This window comes from Erinaceus europaeus, chromosome 3, assembly GCF_950295315.1.
Source record: "Erinaceus europaeus chromosome 3, mEriEur2.1, whole genome shotgun sequence".
Lineage (NCBI taxonomy): Eukaryota > Metazoa > Chordata > Mammalia > Eulipotyphla > Erinaceidae > Erinaceus > Erinaceus europaeus.
The window spans coordinates 12,220,978-12,245,994 of NC_080164.1; positions in this window are offsets into that span (position 1 = coordinate 12,220,978).

The following is a 25,017-nucleotide window of genomic DNA, read 5'->3' on the forward strand; positions in this document are numbered from 1 at the left end:
TAATAATAACCTCAGGACTAGACAAGGATAGCTGAAATAAACAGTTATGCAAATCTACTATCCACTGTATATTCTAGGGGTGGCTAAAGGAGGAAGGGACAGAGGAGCAGAGACACTCGCAGTGAGAGTCCACACTGAGTCAGAATTCTTCCCCTAAATAATTCCCAAATGTGTATCCGTGAATTCAAAAAAGCACACTGTTTGGTGGTGTGGGGTTTGGGGGTTGTGGCTTTGGAAGCTGTAGGATTCAGGAAGAAAGGATGACAAGAATGAGAAAAAGAAAAAAAAAAGAAAGAGAGAGAGAGAAAAAAGAAAAAGATAAGAAAAAGAACAGTCATAAATGAGCAGTGAAAGGAAAGGGTTTTTTCTTTAATTTATTTCTTTTTAATTATTTAATTAGCTATGTGGGGTGAGGTGGGGGGGTTGGCTACTTAGAAAGAATAAAGGCAGAGGTTTCAGAAGGGTATAGACTTAGAATGGATGATACTCCCTGGTGGGACAGGAATTGATAAAGAAAGAAGCTCCTAGCGGGGGAGCCTGCTAGGAGCTGGTCCCCAGGGACTGGATATGGGGGGTGGGGGACAAGGGGGCAGAGGTATGCTTAAAAATTAAAAGGAAAAAAAAATTCCCCCTTTTTTCCTACTCTAATTCTTAACCCAAATTAAGTTATAGTCACCTCCTTGGTGTCACCGCTAGGACCCCTTATTGACTGGCCTACTAAAGGCAGAAAATCCTACCGTTTCCAGGAGATGTGGTCAGAGCTCAAGCTACTAGCAGCTTCTCAGTCCGCCATCTTCCGGAACCCTCTCGCAAGACAGTTTTTAATTTAGCTTCACAACACTGGGGGCGGCTTCATCTCTTAGAATTTTTCTCTCCCTCTGCTACCCAGTCACGGTCACTCTATTTCTATCTGAATAAACAAATAAACAACAACAACACTAAAAATAAAAATAAAAACTGGGAAGCCAAGATGTAGCACAGCAGGTTAAGCACACTTTTTACAAAGCGCAAGTACTGGGTAAGGATCCCTGTTGAAACCCCCTGCTCCCAACCTGCAGGGGAGTCACTTCACATGTACTGAAGCAGGTCTACAGGTGTCTGTCTTTCTCTCCCCTTGTCTGTCTTCCCCTTCTCTCTCCATTTCTCTCTGTTCTATCTAACAATGACAACAATAATAACAATAATAACAACAACCATAAAAACAACAAGGACAACAAAAGGGGAAAAAATACCCTCCAGGAGCAGTGGATTTATGGTGCAGGCACCTAGCCCCAGCGTTAACTCTGGAGGCAAAATAATAAAATAAACAAAAAATAAAACTGGAGCAGTAAAGCCCTAGAGAGAATAAGAAAAAGAAAATTATAACTATATTGGGCCAGAGAAATAGCAATTCAGACATGGTTCAAGTATGTCCTAGGTTCAAGCTGCAACAATGAAGAAAAAAAGAGGCTGGTGCTACGATGCCATTCTCTCTCTGACTCTCTCTCTCTCTCAAAGAAGGTGCCTGGAACAATACAATCACAAATCTGTGAGATACCAACTTCACAATAATACATACACAGCAGAATAGAAAATTTGTGGTTTAAAACGGAAATTGATAACAAGTTAATGTGGTTATCTACAAATACAGTGAAAATATATGCCCAGAATACAGAAAGACAAAGAGCAAAACAATGGGAAAAAATTCGAAATGTGACCATGCTGGGAAGTCAGCTAAAAGATTTTAGCTTATCATTAGTGATAGAAATTCCAGAATGAGGGGTCAGGTGCTGGTGTACCTGGATAACCACTTACGTAACAGTAGGAAGGACCCGGTTCAAGCCTCTGGGGAAAAATTTCACAAATAGTGAAGCAGGACTGCAGGTGTGAATCTGTCTGTGACCCTCTTTATCTCCCCCCCTCTCAATTTCTCTCTTTCTCTATCCAATAATAAATAAATCATATTAAAAAAGAGAAGTCCCAGAATAAAAAAGCAGAAGTTATAGAGGGAGCAGGTAATCAGAGAAACAAGGAGTCAGTGGGGAAACAGTAACAAATTTGAAATGTCTGTTACTAATTAGAGAACTAGTGATGAAAATGTGGTCTTAGCCATTAAACATGCTCCCCTTCATTTTTAAGGATAAAAAAGCACATCTTTCAAAAGCAAAATGATTCACTGTACCCAGTCTACCAGACCACTTAACACTAACTAATACTGGATCTATAGAAACATTTGACTTTCCAAAATTTTGATGTAAAACTTTTTTTCAAGGCATTGTAGACCAAGTCAAATCTTTTTTAATGGGCTTAAGACACTAGGGAAATGATAAAATACTTTACATGTATACACAAAGATTGCTAACTGGTTTTGATCCCGAAAGGAGAGTCTATCAGTTATGGACACCCACTGGACTATTCTTCAGGTAGTAACTTTGAATAACATTAGGCTGCATTTCCTTGTTTGAAGAGTAGCTCATTCTAGGGGCAGGCAGCGACTTACCTGGATAAACACACGTGGACCCAGGTTCAAACCCCTGTTCCCCACCTCCAGGAGGGAAGCTTCACAAGAAGTAAAGCAAGTGCTATCTGTGTCTATCTGCCTCTCTCCACCTCTATCTCTCCCTCACTTCTCAACTTCTCTCTGTCCTATCCAATAAAACAGAAAGGAAAAACCAATACAAATGATAATAGTCATTCATTTTCCGTAGGTTTTATAGTGGATTGTGCCTGAAATTTGATGTCAATACCCCTCATCTTGTTTTAAAATCAAACTGTAGGCATTATAAAAAATCCAATTATAGCTGTAAGAGAGAATACAGTACTATAACCGTTCATATAAAGTAAGAAAATGAGTAAGAAAAGTGGAAATAACTCCATGAAAATGTCATTAAAACCACAAAAGTGCCCAACATCCATATCTTTCCTTTGAGGGAAGAGATATAATATGTCTGAACTATGTGCATCAGGAAGTGCTGACTTAAATATGTAATTTTAATTGTTTCTACCAAAACATAGACACTTGCTCACTCATTTATAAATACTAAAAATCAGGGAGTATAGCTGGAGAGAGTAGGTGTTTAATGTTACAAGCACTCTTTAATTGTCATTACTACTTCAAAAGATTGTATATTTTGGTAAATAATTCAGATTTGGGGTTCAATGTATAAAGAAAAAATATAACTACATACAAACAAAACAGAGCTCTTGACTATATGTCTCTAGGGAGTAAGATTAAGCCTGAGTAGGGAAAGATGGATTTTGCTATTTTATTATTCTTTGCTATGAAACTTACTTTAGCCAAATGCATATATTAGATCTATAATTAATAAACTGCTGGGTTAATAAAATAATTTAAAAATGTATGTACTGTGGCCTAATCTCTTTATTTATTCAGCATAAGTGGACCTGAAAGAATCAGGACTAGGTACTAATAAATAAATCAATCTGTTAGGATAAAGAAACAACAGTAGTGTTTTATTGATTTATTTTTTTGTCATAACTGAGGCTTCACAAATACAGGATAATTTTTTCAGATAGATAGATAGATGGTATAGATAGATAGATAGAAGATAGATGATAGAGATAGCTACACAAAGGAAAAGAGAGAAGAAGGAGGATGAGGAGAAGGAAGAGGAAAAAGAAGAGGAGGAAGAGGAGAAAAGGAGGGGAAAAAAGAGGAGGGGAAGAAGAGAGGGAAAGGATACCACAGCACTGAACCTTTAGGAACCAAGCTTGAATTTGAATTGCTTATATGTCAAGCAGCGCACTATTCCAAGTGAGTTACTTTGCTGGCCAGCAGTCGTAGATTTAGATGCCTGGGAATCTGTGGTGATAACCACAGGTGAAGGAGAAGGGAGTTGGGGACATGGGTAGAGGAGTCTTTTTATAATCAGATGACATTAGAACTTTGTGAGTGTGGTAAGCCCTATTCATACACAAAGGTACAAGACTAGTCTATAACCTTTAAACCAAAGTTAAAAAACTTTATTTTTTTGTATTATGTATATATATATATATATATATATATATATATATATATATATTTAAATTTTTTTATTTATGAAAAATAAACGTTGACAAAACCATAGGTAAGAGGGGTACAACTTTGTGCAGTTCCCACCCCCAGACCTCTGTATCCCATCCCTTCTCCTGATAGTTTTCCTATTCTTGATACTACACTTGATCTTAGCCAAAAGGCTGAGAAGCAATAGCTTTCCTATTCTTTAACCCTCTGGGAGTATGGACCCAAGATCATTGTGGGATGCAGAAGGTGGAAGGTCAGGCTTCTGTAATTGCTTCCCCACTGAACATGGGCATTTACAGGTCGATCCATACTCCCTTTGTTGTTAAAATTTCGGACGGCTCTTGCTGGGCGGGCTAGCTTCACGGGCAGGTAACAGAGACGACCAGAGACATAAGGCTGGGCAGGGAAGCTGTATTTCTTTATTCAGGAACAATGATTCATAAACTAAGACAAACTAATCACCAAACAGAACTCTGCTGTCTCTTTGCGGCGGCACAAGCACTCTCTCTTACTCTGGAACTCAGGAACCCTCTCTCTCTTCCTGTGCAACTCTGGAACTCTGGCGGGTTTCCTTGGGGCGGGGCCAAGAGGGCCCGCAAAATTAGCAGGACTGATCTAATTCTCTTTGTGGGGGAGAACTAGAACCCAATGTAAAGCATACAACACCCAGCCTGTCTCTCTCTTTCCCTAGTGGGGAAAAACTCTGGGGAAGCGGAGCTCCAAGGCACATTGGTGGGGTTGTCTGTCCAGGGAAGTCTGGTTGCATTCTGCTAGCATTTGGAACCTGGTGGCTGAAAAGAGTTAACATACAAAGCCACACAAATTGTTGAACAATCATGGACGTAAAGGCTGGAATAGTGCAGATTCATAAGAGCAGGTATTTGCCCCCCCCCCAAGTCTCTGTGTCTTTCTTTTCAAGTCTGTCATATCACTGGAGTTCCGTTTCTGCCTCATAGGATTTCATCATATATATGCCGATCAGAACAAAAAGACAGTTCACACAAAAGCTAGGAGACATTTGACCTCATAAGTGAAAGGACTCTTTGATGTTAGACATCCAGAGGAAAGAATAGATAGGTATATATTAAAAAGAAAAAAGAAAGAGGAACAAAAAAGAAAGGAAAGGAAACATCTTCTTTTTCCTTTTTTATTCCTCTGTATCCAAAATTTTCTTTGTTCATTTTTTTTTACTAACTTCATTTTTATGTATTTGATAGAGACAGCCAGAAGCCAAGAAGGAAGGGTGATAGAGTGGTTAGGAAAGTGACACAGTAGATAAAGCACTGGAATCTCAAGCATGTGGTCCTGAGTTCAATCCCCTGCAGCACATGTACCAGAGTGATGTCTGGATCTTTCTTTTTCTCGCTCCTCCTATCTTTCTCATTAATAAATAAATAAGATATTTGTTAAAAGGTGATAGAGAGGGAGATAGGTAGAGAGACAGACAGATACCTGCAACACTGCTTCACCACTCACAAGGCTTCGCCCCTGCAGGTGGGAACCAGAGGTTCAACCCAGGTCCTTGCTCATTGTAATTTGTGTAACAAGTGTGTCACCATCAGGCCTATTCTAAACCGTTGTGCATAACCATTGATTCTCCTTGAGATCATATTAAGTCACCAATTCACTTGTTAATAATCATCCTTTAATACTAACAGAAGCATTCACACGTTTTTAGGACTTTAGCTGTTGTGTCCTTAGGCACTAAAACCTTTATGTGCTGGCTTAAATTGAGTGAAGTTCAGATCCTTTAGAGTATTCCCAGATGAGATCTGATATACAGCTTCAATCATCCCAGATGACCACTGTACTGGGGGGGATGACACTGATTATAAGTATGGGACTGGTAGTTGTCAGATACACTGATAGTCACATATTTGGGATTATAGTGTCCTTAGAAGGATTAGCTCCTTTATTATCAGTTATGATAAATAAACTTAGAAATAACAAGGAAAATCACTCTATGTCTATCATTAATTAGTTGTTCATTCTTCTTGTTAAGAACATCTCCCTTTTATTTCCACAGATCTAGAAGTCATGACCTTTATATACAACTTGTTTAATTACAGATCGATGACAAAGGTTAAACACATATCACAACTTGAAAGGCAGCTATGCCATCAATTATACAGCAGGGCAAATATATCACACTTGGAATTTTAAATCTAATTTCATAGATTTTTAATTTTAAATATAATTCATAGATTTAAAGGATCATAAACATTAGGGAAGTGTTTCATACTGTGATCAAGTATATCCAACTTTACCCAATGAGCAGGATTTTTAAAATTTATTTTATCAGTGACTTAATATTGATTTACTATATTATAACAGGAATATAATTCTGCACTATTCCCACTACTGAGTTTTGTGTCCCCATTCCCTCCACTGAAAGCTATAGCAGTTCTCCAAGAGATATGGGTTGACTATTATTTCTAGAACTCTTTCTCTCTCCCTCGCCCTCGCCCTCACCCTCTCCCTCTCCCTCTCCCTCTCCCTCTCCCTCTCCCTCTCCCTCTCCCTCTCCCTCTCCCTCCCCCTCTTCCTCCCCCCCCCGTGTGTGTGTGTGTGTGTGTGTGTGTGTGTGTGTTTGCCCATTTCCCTATCTTCTCTTCCTTTTCAAGTCACACCTATAAATATTGCTACTTCTGAATGTCCTTTTTTTCTTCTTCTTTTCTCTCTGGGTCCTGATGGCGTTGGACTTTGGAGCTCTCTGTTCATCTTCTCCTTATCATTTCTTCCCTGTTTGGGGTATGGACCAATATTATTTGGGGGGGGGGGGTTCAGAAGGTGGGAGTTCTGGCTTCAGTAACTGCTTCTCAGCTGGGCATGGACTTTGACAGGTTAATCCATACTCCCAGCCTGTTTCTACCATTCCTTGAGGTTGGGCTCCAATGAGCAGTTTTATAAATCAACATTTCTTTGATCTGGTACAACAGATCACCAGGGAGGTTATTATATATTAGTTATTGGATAGAGACAGAGAGAAACTGAGAGTGAACGGGAGATAGAAATAGAGAGAGCCACTTGCAGCACTGCTTCACCACTCTTAAAGTTTTCCCCAACCCTGCAGATGGGGACCAGGGGCATGAGCCAAGTCCTTATGCATAGTACCACATACACTCAACCATGTGTGTCCTAGGTCTTTGTGGGTATTTGTTTTCCTGTGTGTGAAGCCTAGATTTGAGCCAGATCTCTATAGCACTGGGGGGGGGGGCGGTCAGAACTATGATGTCTTTACCTCTCCTTTTATTGGCCTCTGTCTACCTGAAAAAGTCCACCTGGAAATGTGAGTAACAAAATCAAATCAACATGTCTGTGACAAAATGATCTAAAAAGCAGAGCAATATTGCAAGATTTCATAAATTCCACTGAGAAACTGATTTTTCTCTTTCTGCATCAAGACCAAACCAAGTTGTCTTCTGCCTTTCATGCCTCAATTTATTCTGCCTCGTCAAAGTCTCCGAATGTGAAATCACCTAGAGCTTGTCATCACGTTCATACATCCTCACAGCATGTTAATAATTATTTCATTAAAATCCCCTAAATAATCACACATGTAGATTAAAGATCTTTAGTTTAGAAATTCAGAAGACAGAAAGTACATTTGGCTGTGACTACACACACACACACACACACACACACACACACACACACACCATGTTTATAAGTTCTAAGAGTTTTTCAAAGTTTGTTTGGGCTAAAAGAGAGACTAGAAGGAAGGATAGTATATCTATAATCCAATAATTCACAACACAGTCATTCTGTCTACTATTCCTAGACAGGGCTACATCTATTTCCAAATGAAGTTTGGACAAGTGACATTGGACATTAGAATATATTAGCGGGGAAATAGATAATCATGAGTTCAGGGGTCGGGTGGTGTCTCAACTGGTTGAGCTCACATGTTACAATGCAAAAGACTGGGTTCAAGCCCCTAGTCTCCTTCTGCAGGAAGAAATCTTTGCAAGTGGTAAAGCAAAGCTGAAGGGGTCTCTTGCCCTCTCTATCACCCCCTTCTCTATATATTTCTGGCTGTCTCTATCCAATAATAAATAAACAGAGATAATAAAAATTCTATAAAAAAGAAAGGAAAGGCAGACACTTTATCTTTTTTAAATAGTCCTGAGTTCAAGTCTTGTTCTAACATTCTCATAAACACCACCCTTAAAAGCCAATAGCCTTCTCTTTTACTGACATTGTATTCTATTTTTGAAGACAACGAATTTCCAGTAGGAATCATTCTCAGTTTTACTAGAGATGCCTACCCTTTAGAGAATATGAACTTAGGTAGAATCTGCTTCGGGGATGACCCCAAATCCTACAGCTCTCAAGTGACAGTGAACACCTTTCATTGTCAGCAAAACCCTTGATATTTTGCCTTGTCAACAGCATCCTACATTTTTTTTTCTTTAAGAAAATTGTACTTATTAATTTGCTTGTTTGCTTGTTGGATAAAAACAGGGAAATAGTGAGGGGAAGGGAGACTAGAGAGGAAGAAAGGAGTCTCCAGGCAGTGGCACAGCAGGTTAAATGCACATAATACAAAGTGTAAGGACATGTGCAAGGGTCCTACTTTGAGGCCCCAGCTCTGTACCAGTAGAGGGAGGGGGTCACTTCATGAGCAGTGTAGCAAGTCTGCAGGTGTCTTTCTCTCTCCCTCTCTATCTGCTCCTCCCCTCTCAATTTCTTTCTATCCTATAAAAAATAGTAAATAAAATGGCAACAGGAGCAGTCAATTTGTAGTGCAGGCACCAAGCCCCAGCAAAAAATCTGGAGGGAAGAAATAAAGAAAGAAAGGAAAGAGAGAGAGAGAGGGAGAGGGAGAGGGAGAGGGAGAGGGAGAGGGAGAGGGAGAGGGAGAGGGAGAGGGAGAGGGAGAGGGAGAGGGAGAGGGAGAGGGAGAGGGAGAGAGAGAGAGATACCTGCAGAACTATTTCACCAGTTGTTACACTTCCCCTATGCCAGTGAGGACCAGGTGCTTCAACTCAGCTCCTAGCACATGATAGCACTTCTTCTTAACCAGTTGCATCACCACCTGGCCACCAGCACTGCATTTTTCACTTTTCACAGTGTCTAAAACTGAGAACATATAGTACGGTTGGATTACCTTCCCTCAGATAGATATAAGTTCCAGGCTTCATCCCAGCACAACTAACAAGATGTCCGAAGATGAAGTTACACCAGTTTCTGTGGTAAGAACAAGTGATCTGAACTTGATCTTTGCACATTTCTGAAATTTGAGTTGAAATGCAACTATAGAAAAGTACATTAATCATCCATGTTTGAGACACTCAGGTTTCCTTGTTTTCTTTAAACTATCCCACACTGAGAAAATAGCTTAACATGCATAAAGTAAGCCTCGTTTTAGAAGCCACTAATGGAGAAGCTACGGTAACTAATTAACTCCAACCAGTACAAGTCAAATTGTTATTAACAAAATCTGAAAGTTAAATAGAGGTTCATTACTCCCCCGTCATTGGTCCCCCCTCCCTGGGGAGTGTTTAACTTGTAGCAATGGTTTTGGCTTTGCTTGATTAAATCTCATTATGAGAAAGGAATAAAAGCACTTGTGCCCAAGTCTAAAAGGACCCAGAGGTATGTCAAGTCATCCATTAGGCTGTGTAGAAAAAGAGAAGGCCAGAGAAATTGGCATGGCTGATACTTTGCGTCCAATTCATTCAGGGGTTCGGTGAGAAGTAACCATTTCTATGGCTTCTGTTTTTCCGATGAATTCCTTTTAGGCATTATTAAAAACAGTCACTCTGTAGTTCATATTCAACGCAAATACTGGTGGATAGGTCCATGTTACTTTCTACTCTTTTAAGCACTCTGCCTTTGGAATAGATTGCAATATTGGGCAGTTGCCAGCAAGTAAAGAGGGAATCAAGCTTTTGTGTAGAGTTTTCCAAAGAGAGCAAAGTCTAAGAAGGGTTACAATTTCACTGTTGAGGAGACCTGGGAATTGGCATAGCCTTGTAGAAGTCAGCCCATCACCTGCCATTAACTCTCTTTCACTTATTTGTCATCGTAGCAGATAGCATGTTAATAAACAGAACTTCTTTTTTTTAAAATGTTATATTTATTTATTCCCTTTTGTTGTCTTTGTTGTTTTATTGTTGTAGTTATTATTGGGGTCGTCATTGTTGGATAGGACAGAGAGAAATGACAGAGAGGAGGGGAAGACAGAGAGGGGGAGAGAAAGAGAGACACCTGCAGATCTTCTTCACCGCCTGTGAAGCGATTCCCCGATTCCCCGTAGGTGGGGAGCCAGGGGCTCAAACCAGGATTCTTACTTGGTCTTTGCGCTTTGCGCCACGTGCGCTTAACTCGCTGCACTACCGCCTGACTCCCCATAAACAGAACTTCTATCTCTTATAGATTCATTATCACTTCTATCCCTTATAGATTCATTATAACTTCTATCTCTTCTCCATCTTCCACTGGGAAGAATATCTTAACTTTTATAATAAAACTCTCTCTCTCTCTCTCTTTCTCTCTCTGCAATGTTTTTGGTCTCTGTGAATTAGCTGAAACAGGATTTATAAAACTGTGATTTATTACATTGCATTGAATCACTTTTTTATGTAGATAATCCACTCTGTAAATTAAGGACAATGTGTACACCATCAGAAAAAAAAAAGGAAATATCTCACAGTTTCTAGACTTCTATCCTTCTATCAAGAGAATGGCATTTTAATTTTGGCCCTTCCTTGCAAAGTTGCATATGACTATTGTGATGAGCTCCATCTGCAACCCCAACTTGGAATATCTTTAAGTAAGGAATAAACAAAGGCTCACAGGTGTCTTTCCTGCAGGACTTTTCAGAATTTTAAATCACAGGTTAAAATAAGATTTAAAATATAATCTTCAGAGTCTATTCAAAAGATTGAAAATAGAGTCCTCAGTGTTTGTTGCAAAAGGGGAATGAGGTTATACAGCATGTCCCAGTACCTATTTTTCAAACCACAGACTTGTTTTCCACATTACTTAGAAACTCTGTGAAACAGTTGGGGAAATGCTTGTCTGATGCAGGCATTCCCAATCTTGTCAGTATTGACATTTTCAATTAATCATGACAAAAATGTCCTGGGAAGAGTGACAATTTGATACTGAGTGACATTTACAAAACCATATCTTGGGGAAGTGCAGTAAAACAAAACAACCAAAAACTATGAAATAAAAAAATCATTGTCAGTTAGAAAAAAAAAAAGTATAGGAAAAGCTATCTGAGACATTTGAAAAGTATTCTTTGGAGCAAAGTTGCCACTGGTACAGAACCACTGGATAGACCAGCAATCGGCTATTCTGACTGACTTGACTACTTGTTCTGTGCTCAAATGTAAATCTTACACCCAGAGATTTTTAACTTTGGTGCCATATTCTAAAGAAGTGAGGGTAGGTGTTCAGCTTCACTCGGGGGGTGGGGGGTGGACATAGACCTTTGCTGGTGGGAATGGTGTTCATAAACACTCCTAATAATGTATAGCCTCACAAATTTTATTAAAAAAAAAAAAAGAAGAGAAGAAGAAGTAAGTACTATATAACAATGAGAGTCCTTAGCAGTGCTGTTTCTGAAGGAAAACCTTTGGGTGTTCAAACAGAAAGCCTACTGTGGACTTAATTCCTGGGTACTTCATAGCTTCTGCTTCTACAGAATGATGATGGAAGTAACAGTGCTTAATTCATATAGCAGCTGTGGGGAAATTCAGTGAAATTATGTTTGAAAACAATTTACTGCAATGTCTGCTACAGAGGAAAGGGCCTGACAAAAATAAGTTTTAATTTTCTCACTGGAATTCATTATCTATTAACTTTAAATTCATGTAGTTGTTAATTATTGAAAAAAATGCCTGTGATTTTAAGAGCAGGTTGCAATCCAAATAATTTCCTCTACCTATTCATTCTCTTTTATTTTCCTTCAGAACTATCACCTACTCTGCATCAAATGATGTTATTATTATTATTAATATTTTATGTTTTCCTTCTAGCCTAGACTCCTAATGATGTAATTCTAACTCACAGGGAGGGATTGATGGCACCCCTGTCTCAGGTTGTTATTTCTAGAAATCTCACTGTAGCCCTTGCAAAGAAATTTCTAGACAATACTGGTTCAGTTCAGGGACACAAAAGCATTTATAATTTTGCAAGCAAAAATGGAGTTTAACATAGAAATTGCTGAGAATGCTTAAGCACTGAAAGTTAAGGGGATGCTGTAGGATTTGGTTTTAAAAAAGACCTGCAGTGATTAAGAAGCACCTTAGTGGTGACATCACCAAGATGCCAATGAAGCATCAGGAAGAGGTTACTTTTGTACTCCATGGATGTCACTGCCACCACTCTCTCAAGACTAAGGAGCCAGGGAACAAAGAAATGAGTCCACTGCTGATGTTAACAGCCATTAGAGTTTACTTGTGAGGTGGTATAGACACAGATGGATAAGTCTGTTTACTAAACCCATTTAACTCACAGAGAAACCCAATTAAATTTTAGAATCCAGCTGTAGAACCAAGATACTACATATGGCACTGGGTACAAAAGGATCTGTAAAATGTGTTTCCACCTTCCTAGACCTTTTAAAAAGAACGAAAATGAAATAAAGGTTGAGTGAACCAATCTAGACATTTGGCTCTTCTCTTTTTAAAAATATTTTAAATTTATTTTTATTATCTTTATTTATTGGATAGAGACAGTCAGAAATTGAGAGGGAAGGGGGAGGCAGACAAAGAGAGAGACAGAGAGACACCTGCAACACTGCTTCATCTCTTGTGAAGCTTTCCCCCAGCAAGTGGGAACTAGGGGCTTGAACCCTGGTCCTTGTGTGTTGTAACATGTGCACTCAGCTAGATGTACCACCACCCAGCCATGCTATTCTTTGTTTTTCCCTTGATCACTTTACTGAGGAAGTGTTAATTTACAAAACTTTATTGTCACAGGGCCACAGTTACAGATCTCCTCATGATCAGTGTCAACACACCTCAGCAGCCACCAAATTCTACTGTTTTTCCCAAAGGAATGATAGCGTCATTTTCCATAGTCTTCACCACTTTCCATTCAACCATCATTGTATCTGAATTCTTACTTCTCCACATTCCCATCAGCTCTGGATTCTAGTCTTTACTATGTTGGCCATCTCCACATGGGTGAGGTGACATCTCATTGTCGCTTGTTTTTCATTATTGAATCAGATGATCCACTTATATACTTTAGATATCAATACTCCTGTTGGTCAGTATTCTTGCCTCTTTTTATTTTTAGGGGGGTGGGGACAAGATGGTGCCTTGATGACATCTCCTGACTTCCTCTCTGCAAAGCAGCTGCTTGAAACTGAGAAATTCTGAGTGAGGGCAAGATTTCCAGGGCAGTGGTAGAAGAAGTGAACGAAAGAGGTCAGAGTGGAGCCAAAGAAGACAGCCACAGATCATATATAGACTGGAAGAGGCTACAAAAGGACAAAGCACACTGAATAGGGAAACTACCCTACTGGATGTGGATTTCTGAGGGTGGGATTTCTGTGTGGAAGTGAACCCCTCTTATTTTATAATCTTGTAAATATTTCCATTTTATAAATAAAAATAAAAAAGAAACCTGAAGAAAAATATTTATTTTATTTTTAGAGCTTATTACAATCATACTTTTTCCAGTTTAAACAAATGTTGAGTGTTGTGATATGACTGGATATATCACCTCATTTTTCTCTTTAAATGATAAAGGAAGTTATAATGTACCAATTTGAACAGATACAATTTTGAAAGAGAGAGAAAGTAAACTCACACTTCAGAAAGAGAAAAGGCAAATCCGTGTCTGTTTGACTCTATTGAACATTTCCTATTGCATATAAAGTTGAATCCCCTAAGGATGACTTTGTATTCAGTTTAACTTTATTCAACAATTATTTTACTGTTCTCTAATACCTAGCATTCTGGGGAAGTTATTTTAGTGATGCACTCTATAATTAGAATGTAATCTCTTATTCTATTAATTGAAAGTACTGCTATCACTCTGTCATTCATCAAGCATTTGACATATAAACCCAACTCTGTGTAGAGATGAGGATTCAATATACTGACCATTGGATTCATGGAATATTTATTTACAATACTACTATTGTCATCACAGAGTTATAGTTTTACATCTCTGCCAACATTGATGTCAGCACAATACACCCTCCATCACAGGACAATGAGTCACTAACAATTTTCTAGTCCCCAACTGCCTCTCCCCTTGGATCTGCTGAAATAGGCTATATCTAATTAAAGTTTAACTCTGGGGACTGAGCAGTGACACGTCCTGTAGAGCACATGTTACTGTGTGAAGAGACCCAAGTTCAAGTCCCCTGTCCACTCCTGTGGGGCAGGGAGGACTTTCATAAAAGGTGAAGTTGTGCTGCATGTGTCTCTATATCAGTCTTATGAAAATTTTCATATTCTCTCCAGTATATGTAAAAGATCCCTTCCACCTCTATTATGCAATGCAACAGTCTCTTGTCAAAATCAAACCTACTTATTCTTTCCACTAAAGAGAAGACCCACTGTTTCCTTGGTTCCTCTTCTGATTCCTCTAGATTTTATTCATCCCTCTTTCTCCATACATATCTGAGATAAAATCTCCAGTTTGCTTTCTCTACTACTCTCTGTTGACATAATCTTATAGTATCTGCTCTTACGTTTATATGTTCAATACCCTGTTGCTGTTGTAATCGTTAGTATTGTAATAATCTCAATTGCAAATCTGAGCAATAATCTAGATAATCATATAGACTACAAATACATTTCCTCATTTAATCTCTTAACTATTCTATAGATGTTTATTAAGCTTTTCTTTTTTTTTTTAAATAAGGAAACCAATGTAAATGCTTAAGTACTTTTTGCAAAGTCAGAAGTAATGGTAATAGAATCCCAAACTCAAATTTAAATACTGAAGAAACTTCTTAATCCTTTTGGAAAACAAAGAAAATAAAGTCTCTCTCTCCTATCTCTCTCTATATCTTACATACGTAACCATTAATGTTTTGTTTTTGTCACTCTTGATTCAACACTCTGGGCTGACTTTTCTAGAAACAGAGACAGAAAGAGGAAAAGAGCACAGCACAGAAGCTTCCTCCAGGGTTGTATGCTTTACATTGGGTAGTTCTCCCCCGCCAAGAGAATTGGATCAGTCCAGTTAGTTTCGCGGGCCCACTTGGCCCCGCCCCTAGGAACCCCGCCTGAGTTAGACAGTTCCACAGTTGGAGAGTTGAAGAGTTCCAGAGTTCGAGAGTTCGGGAGTGAGAGGGTTCCTGAGTTCCAGAGTAAGAGAGAGTGCTTGCGCCACCACAAAGAGACAGCAGAGTTCTGTTTGGTGATTAGTTTGGTTTAGTTTATGAATCGTTGCTCCTGAATAAAGAAATACAGCTTCCCTGCCCAGCCGTATGTCTCTGGTCGTCTCTGTTACCCGCCCGTGAAGCAAGCCAGGCCGGCTAGAGCCTACGAATTTTAACAACACTCCAGTGTGGTAGTAGGCGGGCTCAAGCCTCAGTAATGCACATGGCAAAGAAGGTACACTATCCAGATGAGCTATTTTGTCGGCCCCATGGTATTATTTATAAAAAATCTTCCATTACTCAACATCCTTACATATTTCTTTATTGGCACATGAATTACTCTAAAATTAGATTTTTCTATATTCCCTCTTAGGATAAGAAATGTCTTAATGATGATGGCTTGTATATTGTCTCATTGAAAATTGGGAAACATTTTCTCTTGATTTTTATCTTATTTTAATTTGTCAACAACCAAAGGGGGGAGAATTCATGTTTACCCCCTCTCATAAATGTTGCAAGGCAGATATTTAAATGGAGCTGTCTCTATGTAACTAAGCAGTGAAGCAATGATTGATTTCTGATATCTCTCCAATAAGGTTGCTTCTGATTAATCATTGCACATCCAAAAGTGCTCAAGGCTCTCCACTGTATGTCCTGACACCACCATGTGACTTGGCCAATAAATTCCTCTTAAGGTCTTTTGTGTATTTTCCCATTTCACGAATATCTCAAAATTGCTACAGCTGATATTCATCACAGATCTTATTTACTCTGTGAGCAGAGAGCCTGGCTTTCCACATTTCATGGTCAATTTGCATACAGCTAAAGAAATTGTCCCCCTGGCTATCACTGATCAGTTGGAGAAGAGATATATCAAATAACTAGAGCTATTCTAGAGGAAAAACAGATGTAAATCAGTTAAAATGTTTGTCTGGAAGACTAGATTTTATCACCTAAGTGATGATCCCTTTACATTTTTACTTTACACTGAGATGCAGGAAACAATTGCAGGTGACATGATGACAGAGTATTGTGTTCTCACATTGGCACAGTTAACCTTAACCCAAAACTGTTACTCTGATAAATTTTGCAATTGGGATTAGCACTGAGAAAACGTAAAATTTAGAAATAAGATTAAATCAGAAAAGCTACATGGTTATTCAAGTGGCAAAATACATATATGTAATAGCAGTTGTCCCACTTAAATCAAAATTGAAGATGACTAACTCTCTCCATTAACCCTGACAGTTAATCAAGATGGCTGTTGTTACTGACAAGATTTCCTCTTTATAATTTCTACCTGCCATGAATCTAGTTCAGATTTTTCTGAGAACACACACTGTACATTTGTTGTGGATTGGAAACCACTGTCAAGCTAAAAAAAAATATTCATATGAAGTTTAGTTTTTCATTCACCCCTTCATTTGATCATTCACTCAAGAAATTGACTGAATGCTTACTCTGTGATTAAGATGTCTTAGACAGTTAAAGGTTGACTTTGAATCAGATTCTTTTTTTCTTTTTTCCTTTGCCTTCAGGGTTATCACTGGGGTTTGGTGGAGGCATTATGAATTCACTACTCCTGGTGAATTACATTTTATTGGATAGGACAGAGAGAAATTGAAAAGGGAAGGGAAGATGTAGAGGGAGTGAAAAAAATAGACAACTGCAGACCTGCTTCACTGCTTGTGAAGTATCACCCTCCACCCCAAAGGGGGTAATCCCAGGCTCGAACCCTGGTGCAACTCCTTTTGCTTACTACTATGTGTATTAAACCCAGTGTGCCACTGCTCGGTTCAGTTCCTGAATCATATTCTAATGGAATATGAATCCTGATCTTGGGGTGGGATAGGTGGTGGTGGTAATGATCTACTTTTGTTCCCTACAGTAGCCAGTACAAATTTTTAAAAGTGAAATACATAATGCTATTAGGTCAACCACATCTTGTAATACTTTATCTGTGAATAAATGAATTCCCTTCATACTGGCCTCCTGCTGTTCCTAAGAAGAAAAGTTTCTCTCACTTGCCGTGGGGTCACTGTGCCTGTGATTTCTCATTCTGGAAACCAAACCCATTGATGTTTTGTAAATCTAAGCTCTTTCTTCTCAGTTAGACCTATTCAGACTACCGAATTTAAAGAGGGTACCCTTTGATATTATATATAATACATTTTATGAGTAAATCTTTGTAGCAACTATAACTATTTTATACTCTCTCCCTCTGTACTAATGACTTCTCTCTGGCTTACACACATAGTCACATGCACAATAAATTCAGACTTTATAGGGTAGGGAACTTACTCTGTCAGTCCCTAGAGGTTGCACAGTGGGCAGAGCACCAGATCTGAATACTTAAGGCCCTAAGTCAGACACCTGGACTGCTATTTGTCACGGCGACGTTCTGGTGCTTTCTCTTATGTTAACAAATAAACGAGTCTTTAAAAAAGAGAATATAGGGAGTCGGGCTGTAGCGCAGCGGGTTAAGCGCCGGTGGCGCAAAGCACAAGGACCGGCATAAGGATCCCGGTTCGAACCCCGGCTCCCCACCTGCAAGGGAGTCACTACACAGGCCTGAGGCAGGTCTGCAGGTGTCTGTCTTTCTCTCCCCCTCTCTGTCTTCCCCTCCTCTCTCCATTTCTCTCTGTCCTGTCCAACAACGACAACAACAATAATAACTACAACAATAAAACAACAAGGGCAACAAAAGGGAATAAATAAATAAAATTTAAAAAAATTAAAAAAGAGAATATAATCTTCCTGGGGAGTTACAATGTGGGCTTCCATTTAACAACTCCAAATAGTTGCTATGAATTGATAAATAATCCTTCTGTCACCATAAGCATCCTTTTCACATAGCTGAATTATTTGCATTGTCTTCCTCTATGTATTTTTTTTTATTATTTTTTGTTATTGTTTCTTTCCATTGGTTCTCTTTTCTCAGTCATCTTAAAATAGGTAAAACAAAAAACGGGCAGACGAAATAAGATTAAAACTAGTCCTGTATATCATAAACAATTTTTTGTGGCTCAGTTCTCCACAGCATCCATCTCAGATTTAGCTAAGAGGTTCCTTTTTTATTCCAGAAAATAGAATTCAGACTTTGACATTACAGTTTACAACTTCACAGAATACTGTTCTCTCCCCCAGCCTCAGCTTGTGGTAGGAAGAGGCTCACACTTTCTTTCTTGCCAAATAGAGTGATACATTTCTATTATAGGACTAGTAATGCATTTCTAATATTTTTTACTCATTGAATACTCAATATGTACTAGACTAGGGCAGTTTTAAAAATACTTACCAGAGGAACAAATAAATAAATATTATTGCGAGAATGACAGCACTACATGAAATCAGCCATATGGTGTGTTGTACCAAAGCAAAGGACTCTGCGGTGAAAGAAAAGACAGAAAAACTTGAGGGCCTCCGGATCAGATCAGTGGAGTTTACAGTTAATGGTATTCATATACTTTCCCCATATTTTAGAGCTATACTCTCTGCCCTGATCCAGCTTTCTAATCCTATTCCCAACTTTGACACCATCTCCCCAGACAAGACCTTTAGCCCACCTGCATGTTATCTGCTGGGCTCAGAAAAAATTAGAAAAGTCATGGCCCCCTTGGAATATACCTAAAATAGAATTCATATATATATATATATATATATATATATATATATATATATATATATATATGAAAATAGAGACCTAAATCTCATCTGCCCTATTGTTACCTTTAGGTTTTTGATTATTAAACAATTTGTTCTGATGTATATCTTAATGCTTTTCAGATACCAAGTTGCTGATACTACCATGACACCAACCTGACTTCCCTGGGAAGACAACTTCACCTGGAACCCTACCTCCACAGAGCCCTACCCAACTGGGGAAAGTCAGAAACAGTCTGTGGGTATGAATCCACCCATCAGTGATCATGTCCTGTAGAGAAGCAATTACAGAAGTCAGACCTCCCATCTTCTGCACCCCCTAGTGACCCTGGGTCCATATTCCCAGAGAGATTATAGGAAATTTTTCCAATGGAGGGTATGGGATATAGAACTCTGGTGGTGGGAGTTGTATGAAATTATACCCTTCTTATTCCATAATCATTATTTAATCAATAAAAGTACATAAAATAAATAAAACTCCGGGGACCCAGTACATAATGAAATGATATGCGCATATCAATGACTGCATTGTAAAGCATTAACCCCCTCAATTAAAAAAAAGAAGTAGTATCTCTACAGTTTTGACGACAAAGTATTGTAAAGCAGCGCCTTAATTTATCATCACAATAACTACTTCAAGACTGAAAGAGTTTGGGGAAGATGTTATCTCCCTGAGTATGGCACAGACCTTTTCATGTGAGCCATAAGCCCATAGGTAACACATTAGAGGGACAGTGGGAGGTATTACTACTCTGCTGTCCCTTCCTTTCTTTCTAATTCTATCTCTCTTCACATACATGCCAATAAAAAGTAGCCCCACAGCTGTGAAATAATATATGTATGAAGCCCCTGAAGTAAAACAATTATCAATACCCAAAGCCAACACTTGATATATGAGCCTGAGTACATAAGACAACCTCAAGGATCTACTTGTTTCCTTATTATGTAAGAAGTTAGGCTCCTCTGGTGAGAAGAATCAGGGGCAGTGGCAGGGCAATAATGCTGCCCACCCTCCTTTTTGAAGGAAATAGGGAATCAAGAAACCAGGAGAACAGACAGAATGCAGGTTTAAAACTTGTATCCCCCCATCTCCTCTCCAGGATATGAAAGGAACCACAAGAAAAGTAAGCACAACTTGACAGACAAGAGAAATCTTCTATCCTAATAGCGTACAATATTTCCACATAAAGGCTAGAGTATTTCTATTTGCTGCCTTGGGCAGAAAAGGATGGATTTGACCTCAATACCACCTAGAGAGGGAATAGAGAGATTAAGGTTTGTTTCAAGTCTTAAATTTACAACCTGGTTATCATTACAAACAGATTTGAAAAAAGAAAATGGGAGGCGATCAGAAAGATCTAGAATAGCTATCTTGTACCCAACTAATACAAAATCTTACATGGTTCTCCTGCTAGGAATCATCAGTGGTTACTGATTTCCACTTCTATAAAACCCAAGGATATGAAACATGCCACTCAATACAATCAGCTTAAGACAATTAGAATACAATGAACACACAACACACTTTTTCTTTTCCAATGACCTGCTTTAATCCAAGTTACCTATGAACATGCCCCATGAACACTTTCAAATTGTTAGATCTTTTTTTTACCTGACCCCAGTATCAATTTATTGAGAAAATTTTGAGTGATAAGAATGTTGTTAACAAAATGGTATATTTTCATGATGCTCTTCCTTTCTCCTTCTCTTTCTTTCTCTTTCTTTCTTTCTTTCTTTCTTTCTTTCTTTCTTTCTTTCTTTCTTTCTTTCTTTCTTTCTTTCTTTCTACCAGAGCACTGATCAGCTCTGGCTTATGGTGGTTTAGGGGATTGAGCCTGGGACTTTGGAGCCTCAGGCATGAGAGTCTATTTCCACAATTGTCCAAGCTAGATATCATCCTACATGAAACCATCATCTTGTTAAGTCAGTCTCTTTACAAAAGACAACCAGGAAAATGTCCAATTGTTTTAAAAAGTTTAAGAAGTCGAATTAGATTGGTGTTATATTTCTAGCACTCTTATAGGAGTCAGTCTCTGCCCATGTCTTATCTCCATAAGATCATAGCCTCTATGATTATGCGTCCTCCATGAGCAACCAGGAGGAATGTATGACTAGATTCAGTTGGTCTCTGCCTCACTGCATTGGTTAAGGTATTAATAAGTCATTCATTTAACATGGCCACTGACCACAAGTCATCTATCTTAACTCTTAGGTCTATAAAGAATTCTCAGCCTCTGAGTAACTGGGAATCTACTGATTGATTAAAAGTTAAAATGCCACCAGAAAGAGAAGGCAGGAAGAATCTTTGCTCTAAATGATCTTAATGTCTCCAGTCAATGGAACATCACAGTCCTCTGATGAGTGGCCTTTGTTAACAAGCCAACCTTTAACATGCGCATGTCTTTCTGTACAGACCAACTTATTCTTAATCAGCGAGTATTGGTCTTTACCACACTCATTTGTTTGCCAAGCTGACATCTGCAACAAAACATCCAGACACCAAAAATAAGATCCACCATTTTGCAAAATCATCTTTAATTAAATGTCAGCTTCAAAGAATGCCATTTTCTGCAGTAAAACCTCAGTCCATGATAACAGCTGGGGAGAAATATGGCCCTCTAGATCCTTCTTGTTTCCTATACAGTGTCTATACCATTTGCTTCTGGTAACTTTATTATATTCACTAATTCCAGATTCTGCTCAAGTTAACATGGTTATCAATACACTTAAAATGGAAATAAATCACTGACAACATCAATCAAAGATGCTGGTATACATGTAACTTTATTACTTGAAAATGTAAACCTGCAAACATTAACATTCTGGAGAAATATCAAAAGTTCCACTTATTGCTTAGCTAGACCTCTATAATCTAAGTCTGCAGTCAACTAATTATATTTTCGGGACTAATGTAATTTAAATCAACATAGTTCATAGATGTTGTACATACGCTATATGGTCATGAAGTTAATTCATTAAGAATTATTAAAAGTAGGGGGTCAGGTGGTAGCGCAGCAGGTTAAGCACACACAGCGCGAAGCACAAAGACTGGCTAAAGGATTCTGGTTCTAGCCCCAGGCTCCCCACCAGCAGAGAAATCCCTTCACAAATGGAGAAGCAGGTAGGCAAGTGTCTCCCTTTTTCTTCCCCTCTCTTTATTCCCCTCCTCTCTCCTTTTCTCTCTGTCCTATCCAACAACGATGACATCAAGAACAACAACAATAATAACTACAACAACAATAAAAAACAACAAGGGCAATAAAAGGGAAATAAATAATAAAAAAAATTAAAATGGAATTATTGAAAGTAAAGACTGACTTCTTAACTTTTTGCAATGTAGTACCAATGATTAACATGTGATATAAATTTATTGACATTGAATAAGCACATGTATGTATCTCATATATGTCTTTTGACTAATTTAAATTATTTAAAACAATAACAATATATTAACTTCAGATACACAAATTTATGTATTAGTTCTTGTATTTATACTATTTCTTCTTGTCAACAAAAGACTAGTTTATAATCTTATCTCAAGGAATGATTACTTAAGTTGGTAACACACATGTAGACCTTTCAGAAAAATCTTCTTTCCAACGATAAACTAGAAGAAAAAGAAAATCCTACTTCTTTTCTAAAATAAAAATATAACAACATATTTAGACAAAATACAAAATCTATGGTTAACAGATGAACTTATAATTGTCTTCATGAGAAACTTAGAATAAATTTTCATTATTTTCTGTCTTCTTTTTCACATGGCATCTTGATGTGCTAGTTTATTATTATTATTGATGTAATTCACATCGAACATAATGAAACACATTATGGTGGATCTCTGTGTACACCATAATGATTTGATGTAAGTACGTATTGTGAAATTATTACTATAGTAAATTCAATTAACATCAGGACCACATAGCTTCATTCTTTTATTTTGATGAGAACTTTTAAGATCTATACTCAGAAACCTTCAAATATGCAATCATAGCTAGCTTATCTAGTTAGCTATGTACTACATCCTGTCTTATTTACCTTATAACTAAAATACATACCTTTAGAACAAGTTTCTTCAGCCCCCTCCACTGTTTTCTATTATAAAATCCATCTAAATAAAAACATGTGTATACCTTAATTTGATATGTTTTCCTAGATTAAAGAGGGGGGATATAAGCGTAATGCCTTGTTAACTTTACACAACAACAACACAAATCATTTGCATCTTCAAGGAAGTTTAATTTATTTCAATTGATAGTTCAGTGTTTTCTTATTTATACCTTGCTAACGACAAACTCTTAGAGGGATTTGTAAGAAGATTGTATCAACTCAACCCCAAGCATAAACCACAGACAAAAACAAACCACCAAAGTCATCAGACCTATAGTCCCCTTTTGTGTAAATCAACTACTTTGGTTAAGAATTCTTGAATAATAAATTGCTTTAAAGGACACAGATTCCAAGTCCATTTGCTTGCTTGCACTCTTTTGTAGCAAATACTGACCATTTCATTAATAATTTAAAACAACAGCTGCTAATGCCTTCCAACAAGGTGGCTCATTTCATATCCTAGACTCTAGCAGGGGTTCTCCAGTACATCTCACCAAATCTGAGGAGGATTATGGTTTTCTCCCTGGCAGCAAAGGGCATTGAGGCATCTTCAGCTTAAACAGGACTATTAAGAAAATTATAAAGTAACAAACAATTGAACCACATCAATTATTTATCTCATTATGAGGTTATTAGCCATCCAAAATTACTCCATAACTCCAGAGAGTAGGAAGTTATAAATATACAAAGTGTGATTAAAAATTGTCAAGTCCACAAAATTCTGTCTGATAATGCCTCAACATTAATTAACTTTAGATCTGAAAGATGACTAGAAAAAAAAATGGGACAGGCAAAATACCCATTGTGGGGAAAGCTGGATCTTTGAAAACTGGGGGTAAGAGAAAGCACAATATCTGACAAGAGAATTTCTTGTCTTCTGAAATGATCTCATTTGGTCAATTTTACTCTTACTCCATCATATCCGTCCAATGTCTGAGACTGGAGTTGTTCCATGAATCTATCTTTGAGTCCAATAATTGAATGCTGGTAGGATTCCCCATACACTGTAAACCTTATAGTTGACCCAAAGTCTGGAGGCAGGCAGTGAACATCTTTATTCAATGTAGTAGACAGAATAATGATCCTCCAAAGGAGTTCACATATGAATATCAAAAATATGTGAATATGATTGATACCTTGCCCAGTGAAAAAGACTTTGCACATGCAATTGAATTGAGGGTTTCTGACAGTAAACTTGTGCAGCTGGGTACAACATAAGCATGAGGATCCTCTTAAGAAGGGGGTAGGGGGATCAAAGTGATGTGATATTAAGAACAGAGGCTAATGTAAATAGATGGTGACAATTCATGACACCTCCCCAGAAGATGGACAGAAGGAGGGTTGTAAAGCCCAAAAGTAAAAAAAAAAAAATGTAAGGGACCTCTAAGAGCTGAAAAACATAAGTCAATGGGTTCTCGTTTAGCACCTCTGGAAGGATCACAGCTCTGTTGACTCCCTGGATTTTGACCATTCAGAACAGGAAGATTATAAGCTTCCACCAGAATATCTGTTACATTAGCAGTGGGAAACAACTACACTCAACAATATCCCCCAGAATAAATTCTTCAATGCCTTAATATTTTATTTCAATCCCAAAGCACTAGAGACAATGAGTCCATTAACTAGCACAGCAGTTGTAATATTTCCTATTCATATGTAGGAGATGTTTTAAGTATAAATAAAATATTTTTGTTTTTTTTTAATTTGATTTCTTTGTTTTGGATACAGAGAGAAATTAAGAGTGAAAGGGAAGACAGACACCTGCAGCTCTGTTTCACTGGTCATGAAATGACCCCTCCCAGTACGTGGAGACAGGGGGCTTGATCCCAGGACTTTATATGCACTATAATGAGTGTATGTGTCAATAACAAACTAACTTCATAGAAAGAATTAGGCACTCCTACAAGACACATGTCAAGTTTCAATAGGTAGAAGTTTA